The sequence below is a fragment of the Mustela erminea genome, chromosome 9 (assembly GCF_009829155.1).
Source record: "Mustela erminea isolate mMusErm1 chromosome 9, mMusErm1.Pri, whole genome shotgun sequence".
Lineage (NCBI taxonomy): Eukaryota > Metazoa > Chordata > Mammalia > Carnivora > Mustelidae > Mustela > Mustela erminea.
In genome coordinates, this window is record NC_045622.1 from 44,445,591 (window position 1) to 44,457,503 (window position 11,913).

Consider the following 11,913-nt stretch of genomic DNA (forward strand, 5'->3'; position numbering starts at 1 on the left):
GAAGATGGGATGGAAAAATGAAATTACTAGCTCAGCACAGAGGTGGCGAGTGGTGGAGTTAGGTGTGAACTCACACAGCCTAGCTGTATGTACTGAGCTCTTCGACCCTGTGCCATATGGCTTCCTACTGTGTTATCAACATGTTTATCCCTGGGGGGGATGGACCTGAGTAATATTCTTTATTTCTCTCTTTTTGCTTCTCTGTGTTTTTGGTAGTAAGCATACATTACAGTTGAGGTTGTGAGAAAAGGGTTATTCTAATTTAAAAAGCAATCAGATAAATGAAATTTATTTTAAGTAGCCCAATTCTCATTCAGTTCCTGAAAAGAACACCTCTCTATCTAATTCTGATTTGAAGCATTAGGTACACTGCTGTTCAAAGACTGAGTTTTGTCTGGTGTGTGGTTCATGGTGTGTGCTTAATTCTCTGAAAAATAGACGACGGTTATTGCTGGGTTAATTAACTGTCATTATCTTAGAGTCTGGACTATTACAGATAAATTTTATGTGCAATTCTGAAATAAAACTTGAGCTGTCAAAGCCAGAGAAAAAGGACTGTGGGGTTTTTTTGTTTTGTTTTTGTTTTTAACATTTGTAACCTTTAAATTGTCTGAAAAATTGTTAATCAAGCTTAAGAAATTTTCTATTATCTACAAGTTAAAGTCAGCCCCACAGTCCCGAGATCGGATGTTTAAAAGAAATGAGAGGTTAGCCTCTTCGAAGTGCAAAACTGCCTTTTAATTCTCTTTGTGAGTATTCGGTTTTTCTCTTTCCCTGTTCATCTTGGTTTGTTATTGTATGATGTCTCAGGGGCATTACTTTGTTGGATCAGATAGTGTTGTTTTTGTTGGAATAAGGCAACATCAGGGATATGTTTTTCTGTTGAAAGGATAATTAGATAGATTAAATTACGTGGACCTTGCAAAACAACATGAGGCACTTAAAGGGAAACAAAAAACAAAACAAAACAAAAACCCTTTAATACAGGTTATGCCTGGATCCCCTGAACTTGACACTAATCCTCCATTGGCACATATAACCAAGGCACGGAAAGAAATAGACTTTAATGCAAATACGCTTTATATAAAATTACTTGCTGCTTTTGGTTTGAAGATATGTATGTATTTAAAAGTGTCTGAGAGAACACTGAATAGGTTTAAGGTACACAGCAGTTTTTTTCAAGTGAATAGGAGTAAAAATAAACGTGTTTAAAAAGGGAATAGGAACGGAATCAGAAACTGTACCTTCTGAATTTACTACAAATTGGGTTCTTACTTTATTTTATTTCTTCAATAGAACAAAAAGTGACTTCTGGTTCTTTGGACAAAGACTTGTTGGAGCTAAGTTTAAGCATCCAGAAGGCTCAGAGTGAAGGCTGCAAGTCGAGGTTTTGATGAGTTACCTGTAAATGAATCAAAATCACAGGGATTATGTGCGCCTGAGTTTAAATGTGCAGAGGAAAGATACTCAGTTAAAAGCTCCGGGGCATTCTAGGGGCACCTGGGTGTCTCAGTAGGTTAAATCTCTGCCTTCAGCTCAGGTCAAGATCTCAGGGTCCTGGGATCTGGGTCCTGGGATCGAGCCCTGCATCAGGCTCTCTGTTCAGTGGGGAGACTGTTCCCCCCTCTTTCTTTGCCTGCCTCTCTACCTACTCGTGATCTCTCTCTGTCAAATAAATAAATAAAATATTAAAAAAAAAAAAAAAAGGGGGGGCGCCTGGGTGGCTCAGTGGGTTAAGCCGCTGCCTTCGGCTCAGGTCATGATCTCGGGGTCCTGGCATCGAGTCCCGCATCGGGCTCTCTGCTCAGCAGGGAGCCTGCTTCCCTCTCTCACTCTCTGCCTGCCTCTCTGCCTACTTGTGATCTCTGTCTGTCAAATAAACAAATAAAATCTTTAAAAAAAAAAAAAAAGCTCAGGGGCATTCTAAAACTCAAATACTTGAAATACTTGAGATTTGAGGTATGCATTAATGAAACCATGGCTATCCATCTCAGGAGTAAATGTGATAATATGGCAAATGTGGAAATGTGGATAAATTTGTTTTTCAACAAATTTGTAAATTCAACATTTTGTAAATCTTATGCCCATGACTAAGGATGTTAGAGGGGCACCTGAGTGGCTCAGTCAGTTAAGCATCTGCTTTCCACTCAGGTCATGATCCCAGCGTCCTGGGATTGATGGAGCCCTCCGTCAGGCTCCCTGCTCTCCAGGGAGTCTGCTTCTCTCTCTGCCCCTTTTCTCACTTGTTCTCTTAATCTCTCCCTCCACCATTCTCTCTCAAATAAATAAATAAAAATCTTAAAAAAAAAAAAGAATAAGGACACCGTCTTAGCCAAGGTTCTCCAAAGAAATGAAACCAATATAGAGAGAAATAGAATTTGGGGGAGAGTTAAGGAATTGGTTCACTCAGTTTTGGAGACTGGAAAGTTTAGTCTGCAGTTCAAGTTCAAAGGCCATCTGCTGGCAGAATTTCCTCTCACTTCTCGGAGGAAAATCTTTTGTTCTCCTCAGGCCTTCAGGTGATTGGTTGAGGCCCACCCACATTACGGTGGGCATTATCCTTTATTCAAAATCCATTGATTTAAATGTCAATGTCATCCAAAACACCCTTACACAAGCATCCAGAATTTTGTTTGACCATATATCTGAGCACCGTAGCCCAGCCAGATTAATACATAAAATTAATCATCACAGATGTCAAGTTGGCTGATTTTTGTCTTCTTGATAAAGCAATGCCATTTCAGGTGAATGGATAAAATCCACCAGCAAACTTTTAGAGCTGGAAAGGGCACAGGAGACCGTCCAATGGTTCTTCTCAGTGGGGATACAACTAGCACTGGGGGGCCAGAGTAATTTTTGTATGTGTGCCGTTGCCCCAACCATGGAAAAGCATTTACCACCCCTGACCCTAACCTCTGGTTGTAAATACCTCTCCCAATCAATGCACCAACCACAAAACCATCCCAAAGGTTTCCAAACACTCTAAGGTGGGCATAACACTCTTCACGAAGGATTATCCTCTACTCTCTTTTAGAGTAGGAAATATATTTGACAAGGTTACCTTTTTAGTATATCTCATATGTAGTCTATTCCTCTTTTTTCTGACTTGACAGTATAATTAATTGTATCAGATTATTTCATAGTAAATAATGTGTGACTCTACAATTACACTACCTAAAATAGGTTTAAAATGAAAACTCTCATTAGTATAACAAGTTATACTGTACAAAAATGGGTAAGGATTTCAGTCATAAAACTACCAGGATTTGATTAAAAATGAATGTATTTTTGGTATTAAGCTAAAAGCATGGATAAGTTTTGTTTTGTTTTGTTTTTGAGATTTTATTTATTTATTTGACAGACGGAGATCACAAGCAGGCAGAGAGGCAGGCAGAGAGAGAGGAGGAAGCAGGCTCCCTGCTGAGCAGAGAGCCCGATGCGGGGCTCAATCCCAGGACCCTGGGATCATGACCTGAGCTGAAGGCAGAGGCTTTAACCTACTGAGCCACCCAGGTGCCCCAGCATGGATAAGTTTAAAAAAAAAAATGCAGCTTTGAAAAATTTTTGAAAAACTGATTAGTTGGGGAAGCATTAATTCAAAGCTTGTACACATGAACATACTGAATGTGACCATCCGTTCTGTGTCCCTTCTGAAAGAGGGCATTTCTGGAGTGATAGTTAGCTTTATTTTGGTTAACTAAACCTCACTCTTTTTTTTTAAAGATTTTTTTTTTTTTTTTTTTTTTACAGACAGAGATCACAAGTAGGCAGAGAGGCAGGCAGAGAGAGAGGAAGGGAAGCAGGCTCCCCACTGAGCAGAGAGCCCGATATGGGGCTCGATCCCAGGACCCTGGGATCATGACCTGAGCCGAAGGCAGAGGCTTTAACCCACTGAGCCACCCAGGCGCCCCTAAACCTCACTCTTTAGATAGGAACTTAGATGTCACTTGCTTCAGAAGTGGTCACAAAGCAAATGTACTTCATTGACATCTCCTATTCTTCTGCTCACAGAAATTATCCTCATAAACTATCGTTGGCCTTTCTACCTCCCTCACTGAACTGAAGGCTCTGTGAGGTCAGGAACTGTGTGAAGATTGTTTGCCTGCCTTTATACTCTCAACATGGAGTCAAATGTCTGGCACATAGTAGAAGCTCAATAAATATGTGTTGGATCGTGAATGAGGAGCAGCACAAAGAAAGCAAACTTCTATCTTTATTGAAAATTATGCACATTATTTTCCACTGTGAAGCCTAGGGAACAGTAATATTTTATCATCTGCGTGTGCTACCACTCCTCAGCATTGCACCTGGCATGCCTAATGTCTCTCATGCTGTATAGAGGTATAATTTATATACAATAAAGTACACAGCTCAGGGAGCCTGGGTGGCTCAGTGGGTTAAGCCACTGCCTTCAGCTCAGGTCATGATCTCGGGGTCCTGGGATCAAGTCCTGCGTCGGGCTCTCTGCTCAACAGGGAGCCTGCTTCTCTCTCTCTCTCTTTCTCTGCCTGCCTCTCTGTCTACTTGTGATCTCTCTGTCAAATAAATAAATAAATAAATAAATCTTTAAAAAAAAAAAAAAAAAGTACACAGCTCAGTGCGTTTTGACGCCACCAAGACATAGAGAACACTTCCATCATCCCAAAAGTTCCCTTTGAACACATCTTTCCCTCTCCACCTCCAACCTGGGTAAACAGACTTGCTTCCTATCACTATAGATTAGTTTGCCTTTTCTAGAATTTTATATAAATGCATATGTCATTTGTTCCTTTTTATTGCTGAGTATTTTATTAAATGAATATGTAATAATGTGTTTACCCATTTCCTGTTGATGGACAATTGGGTTGTTTATATTTGGGGGCTATTATGTGAATAAAGCTGCTATGGACATTCAAGGACAAGTCTTTGTATGGACATATTTTTAAATTTCTCATGGACAAATTGCCTAGGAGTGAAATTCTGGGTTATATGGCAAGTATATGTCTAACTTAATAAGGGACTAACAAACCATTTTCAAAGTGGCTGTAGCGTATTTTCATTACCACCATCCACATATTAGAGTTCTGTTTGTTTTACATGCTTCCCAGCAGATGGTATTGTCAATCTTTTTAATTTTAGCCATTTTGGTGGTTATGTGGTAGTATCTTACTATGGTTTTAATGTCCATTTCCCTGAAGACTAATGATGTTGAACACCCATTGATTATTCATGTATCTTCTTTGGTGAAGTGTCTGTTCAAGTCTTCAGATTTTTAAAAAGTTGTTTGCCCTTTCTTTTATTGAGTTGTAAGAGTTCTTTATACAATCTAGATACAAATCTATTGGCTGATACACTGTCTATGACAGTTTTTTCACTTTCCTAATGATGTCTCTTCAGTAGCAAACGTCTTTTTAACTAAGTTCAAATTATCAATTTTTTTTTTAAGATTTTATCCATCCACTTGACAGACAGAGATCACAAGTAGGCAGAGAGGCAGGCAGAGATGGGGAGAGGGAAGCAGGCTCCCCGCTGAGCAGAGAGCCCAAAGCGGGCCTGGATCCCAGGACCCTGAGATCATGAACTGAGCTGAAGGCAGAGGCTTAACCCACTGAGCCGTCCAGGTGTCCCCAAATTATCAATTCTAAAATGATTTCTTCTTTTTTTGGTTCTGTCTGAAGTCACAAACATTTTTCTATTTCCTTCTAAAAGTTTTATTGTTTTAGCTTTTACATTTAGATCTACATGACATTTTGAGTTAATCTTTACATATGATGTAAGATGAAGACTGGGGTTTGATTTTTTTTTTTTTTGCATATGTATATCTAGTGGTTCCAATACAATTTATTGGAAAGACTTCTCTTTCCCCATTGAATGCCTTTGCACCTTTGTCATAAATTAACTGACGACTAATGTGTGGTTCTTCTTCCAGACTTTCTATTTCATTGCATTGGTCTGTATGTCTATCCGTTCACCAGTACAACACTATCTTCATTACTCAAGCTTTACAGTAAATCTTGAAATCGGGTATTGTTTGTCCTGAACTTTGTTCTTTTCTTCATATGTTTCTTTTGTCATTTTAATGTTTATCCCAAAGATGATCTTACTTAACAGGACCCAAGCTTAATCCTGCTTCCTTTCATATCCCCTGATGCCTTAAAACCATCTGTAGAGCTACAGAAATAAAGGATCATGCTTTCCTCACTCTGTCATATCCAGCTTCTTCCCTGCCCCAGAAGAATACTCTATGCTTCGACCAGGAGATTTTTTTCACTTACTAATGGCTAAAACAAGTAGGGTTTTCTTTATGATTTTACTTTTTTAAGCAATCTCTACACATAATATGGGGCTTGAACTCATAACCCTGAGATCAAGAGTCACATGTTCTACTAACTGAATCAGCCTGGCACCCCTAAAACTTATTTGTTTTTTAAAAAAGATTTTAGGGGTGCCTGGGTGGTTCAGTTGGTTGGGCGGCTGCCTTCAGCCCAGGTCATGATCCTGGAGTCCCAGGATGTTATCCCACATCGGGCTCCAGGGTCAGCAGGGAGTCTGTCCCTCCCTCTGACCTCTCCCTCTCATTCTCATTCTCTCTCTCTCTCAAATAAATAAATAAATTCTTTAAAAATTAAAAAAATTAAAAAATTAAAAAAGATTTTATTAATTTATTTGGGAGAGGGGGGAGAGAGAGAGAGAAAGAGAGCATGCACATGCATTTGAGTTGGAGGAAGGGCAGAGGGAAAGAGAGAGTCTCAAGCACACCCCACCCTGAGCCTGGAGTCTGAGGCAGAGTTTGATTCCAGGTCCCTGAGATCACGACCAGAGCTGAAATCAACATTGGATGCTCAACCGATTGAGCCACCCAGGCGCCCCCCTAAAACTTGGTTTAAAACCAAGTTTTAGGGGGGCGCCTGGGTGGCTCAGTGGGTTAAAGTCTCTGCCTTCGGCTCAGGTCATGATCCCGGGGTCTTGGGATGGAGCCCCGCATCGGGCTCTTTGCTCCGCAGGGAGCCTGCTTCCTCCTCTCTCTCTCTCTCTCTGCCTGTCTCTCTGCCTACTTGTGATCTCTGTCAAATAACTAAATAAAATCTTAAAAAAAAATTAAAAAATAAAACTTGGGTTTTCATAGAGAACGTGGTAGGTCATGAGATGGATAAATGGGGTACTTGTATACATGTTCGGGTTAACTGCAACAAGAGGAATCCTGTGCAATATTACAAAAATTATTTTGGGATGAAAATCATAATAAATAGGCACTCCTGGGTGGCTCAGTCAGTTAAGTGTCTGCCTTCGGCTCAGGTCATGATCCCAGGGTCCTGGGATTGAGTCCTGCATCTGGGCTCCTTACTCAGTGGGGAGCCTGCTTCCCCCTCTGCCTGCAGCTCTCCCTGCTTGTGCTGCCTCTCTCTCTCCCCCTCTGACAAATAAATAAATAAATAATCTTAAAAAAAAAAAAAGAAAATTATAATAGATGAAACATGTCCTTATTACCCATAAGCTTAAGTCTAAACTTGTTTACCCAGCATTCTTGTCTCATGAAGACTTCATATACGTGATGCTCCGGGAAAACTGTTCAACACCTGTGTTCTATAGCTTCCTCATCTGTATTCTCTGAGGCTGCCACCTCCTGAATGCCTTTACCCTCATCTCAGAATATCTCAATTTTCTCCTTCTACAAAGTTTTTTCAGTCTTCTCAACCAAAAGTAATTGTGCCCTCTCTAGATCTCTCATAACACTAATTTTTATCTCTGTATTGTATTTATCTTAGGAATACAATAGTTTACAGTTATTGATTACTACGTGCCAGACATTGTGCTTAGTCCTTAACATACACTGTCATTTTTAATCATCACAGAAACATGATAAGGTAGACATTATTATGATTGAATTGACGGATGAGGAAATAGAGTCACAAAGAGATTAATTAATGTACTCCAGGCCACATGATTAGTAAATTTTAGTGTTAAGATTCTAAGTTCTGGGGCGCCTGGGTGGCTCAGTGGGTTAAGCCGCTGCCTTCGGCTCAGGTCATGATCTCAGGGTCCTGGGATCGAGTCCCGCATTGGGCTCTCTGCTCAGCGGAGAGCCTGCTTCCCTTTCTCTCTCTCTGCCTGCCTCTCCATCTACTTGTGATTTCTCCCTGTCAAATAAATAAATAAAATCTTTAAAAAAAAAAAAAAAAGATTCTAAGTTCTGACTCCAGGGCCGATGTTCCTAACTAATATGCTGTTCTGTTCCAGATAGTGCCTATTTGAGGCAGTTGGGTGGCTCAGTGGGTTAAGCCTCTGTCTTCGGTTCAGGTCATGATCCCAGGGTCCTGAGATCAAGTCCCACATCCAGCTCCCTGCTCAGTGGGGAGTCTCCCTCTCTCCCTCCATCTGCCTCTCTCCCTGCTCATGCTGTCTGTCTCTCTGTCAAATAAACAAATAAAATCTTTAAAAAAAAAAAAAAGGAAACAACAAATAGTGCCTATATTACTGGCCTCTCAGAAACTCTGGTACACTACCAAAGGCTATCAGTAGTCCTATTTGCACATGGCCAACTAGAATACTAGAAGAAATGCTGAAGACTTTAATATTGCTTCGAGGTCCCACAGATATAATAAATTAAAAGCCCTTGAACATAAAAAGATGTAGGAAGACAACCTTAAGTTCCTGAGGAGGATGCCCCAGACAGGATGGGAAGTGACGCTTTTCTTTTTTCTTTTTTTTTTTTTTTAAAGATTTTATTTATTAATTTGACAGAGAGAAATTACAAGTAGACGGAGAGGCAGGCAGAGAGAGAGAGATAGGGAAGCAGGCTCCCTGCTGAGCAAAGAGCCTGACGCGGGACTCGATCCCAAGACCCTGAGATCATGACCTGAGCCGAAGGCAGCGGCTTAACCCACTGAGCCACCCAGGTGCCCCAGAAGTGACGCTTTTCTTTGCCTCTTGATACAAGTTCTGTAAGGTTTTGAGTTGGCACAGTTGGTGTCACTAAAATAGCCTTCCGTTCCAGTCCTTGGGGAATTTGGTAAAACTTCTTTGTCAAGAAAAGCTACAAAATAGGAAGAGCTAGACTACATTTTGGTCTTTCTTTTTAAAAATATAATTTGTTTTGAATAATGAAAGTAACACATGTACATTTTGTATAATTTGGAAAATAACAAGAAAACCACAAAGAAGAAAACTCTTCTATAATTCTACCACCCAGAGGGAACCACCATTAATATTTGAGTCTTCTATTCTTAATAGTCTTTTTTTTTTGAACCTACAACATGAATATACACATATTTGGAAAATGTAATGATACCATGTTATGGTTTTGTAGGTAATTTTTATAACAACATATGGTGAATATTTTCCTAAAACATCATTTTAATGGATCCATAGTAATAAATCATAGGGATAGCCAAAATTTAATTAACCACACCTCAATTGTTCAGCATTTAAATTGTTTCCGATCTTTTCATATTCATGCAAATATATGTTTATATCAGAGTATGATTATTTCCTGAAGGGGGGGAGAGGCTAAATCATTAATGCAAAGTTATATTTCACTCTGGTAAAGTTGTATAAGTTAACACATGTGGAGTTGGGTTCCTATTTGATGACTAAAAGATCTGTAATTCCGGGGTAACTGAGCGGCTCAGTTGGTTAAACAACATCTGCCTTCAGCTCAGGTCATGATCCCAGGGTCCTGGGACTGAGTCCCACATCAGGCTCCCTGCTCAGCGGGGAGCCTGCTTCTCCCTCTCCCACTGCCCCCTGCTTGTGCTCTCTCTCTCTCTGACAAATACATAAATAGAATTAAAAAAAAAAAAGTCTGTAATCCCTTTGGGGCCAGATCCTAAAAGGGTTGCCAGAATTGCAGGGGCAGATCCCTCCACTGGGAGCTGGAAGAGCAGGGGTTCCAAGCAACAATGAGAAAATACAAACCAAGCTTTTCAACTTTCATACCAGAACACTAACTTTGAAAAAAAAAAAAAAGAAAGAAAATACTAACTTAGCCATATGCCACCTGTTTCTTGGTCTATACCTCAAAGTCCATGGATCAACAACACAAAATACATGTACTTCAAGTTCTCAAAAGTGATGTTAGCCCTAACCCAGCTAATTAGCAGTGCCATACCCCCACCCTGGGCTGGATGATTTGTGGGCAGAATACACTTCTGATTCATCCTGATATCCTCCATGCCTTCATACTCAATATTTTCTGAATGAATGAAATCAATTCTATTTTCTGTTTATTACCTTAATTTAATTGACTTTTTTAGGGCCTTTCAAGAAGGTAAGCTCCAGAAGTTATTACAGGGATTGAGACTTTACCTGCTGTGAGAATAGAATTGGACCAAATGAAACCATTTTGACAGATTGGAGCTTCTGGGTAGAGATCTCTTGCCCAGGCCCACTAATCTACCTAAGTAAAGAAATCTTGAAATAATCATGCTCAAACCCGCATTTGAAATCTATCTGATTGCAACACACTTGTATAACTTGGTTTTATAGTATATATATCAAAGTTTTTTTAAAAATCCCTGTTCATATCGGCAGGAGAAATGTACTATTTCAACAAGTTTGGGGTTGAAACTTGGTGACCAAGTTCTATTCTTTCAGGTCAAATTCCAGTAAAACAGTTTTCATTATCACAAGATGGATTACAGCAAAAAATTTTCCAAGCTTTTACAGACCCCTAATAATAATGTTCTGCCAACATCCACTATAAGAAATGTTTTGTCAGTATGTACTTATCTCTAACACTCATTTATGCCACGCTCCTGAGAACCACATGGAATCTCCGTCACAGCCAGTACATTTGCATAAAGAAAGAAGATTCTGTGGGGTAGAGCAAGGCCTTAAGATGTCCCATAGTTTTCTCTCTAATGATTTTAGTACAGAAAAGATACTATATCGTTTCTGATATCTTTTTTTTTAAGATTTCATTTATTAGAGACAGTGTGTGTGAGCAAGAGAGCACAAGCAGAGGGAGCAGCAGAGGGAGAGGGAAAAGCAGACTGCCTACTGAGCAGAGGGTCCAATGTGGGGCTCAATTCCAGACCCCGAGGTCATAACCTGAGTAGATACAGGCAGAGGCTTAGCCCACTGAGCCACCCAAGTGCACCATCTGATGGCTTTACTATGAAAGTCCCAAGTGCTTGTACCCTTATGCAAGCAAAGAGTTAATGTTTCTTTGCCTGTGAATACTAAAGGATGGGGTTCGGGTTTTAGATTAAGTGTTAATAAAGACCGGAATTTCAAGGTGATGGTTTTTGTTTGTTTGTTTGTTTGTTTTAAAGATTTTATTTATTTATTTGACAGAGAGAAATCACAAGTAGTCGGAGAGGCAGGCAGAGAGAGAGAGAGGGAAGCAGGCTCCCTGCTGAGCAGAGAGCCCGATGCGGGACTCGATCCCAGGACCCCGAGATCATGACCTGAGCCGAAGGTAGCGGCTTAACCCACTGAGCCACCCAGGCGCCCTGTTTTTTTTTTTCAACTTCTCTGAGCCAGTGTTTCCTACTGTGTCAAAAGCAGGGGAAAAGGGAGAGTTGTGGGAGGCTGATTGTACTAGCATCATTTCTTTCCTACTTCTGTTTTCCTGGCTTTGCTAGTCAGCAAATCCTAAGAAATTTGGAGCCAGCATGGAGGAATGAAGATCTGTGGTATTTGGGGAAGACTAGCATGTAAACCCTATTTCTGCTATTTAAAAACTGTGAAATCGAGCACCTGGGTGGCTCAGTGGGTTAAGCCTCTGCCTTTGGCTCAGGTCATGATCTCAGGGTCCTGGGATCCAGGCCAGCATCGTGCTCTCTGCTCAGCGGGGAACCTGCTTCCCCTTCTCTTTATGTCTACTGCTCTGACTACTTGTGATCTCTGTCTGTCAAATAAATAAATTTTTTTAAAAATCTTAAAAAAAAACAAACAAACTGTGAAATCTTGGGTTAAGTCATCTAAATGAGC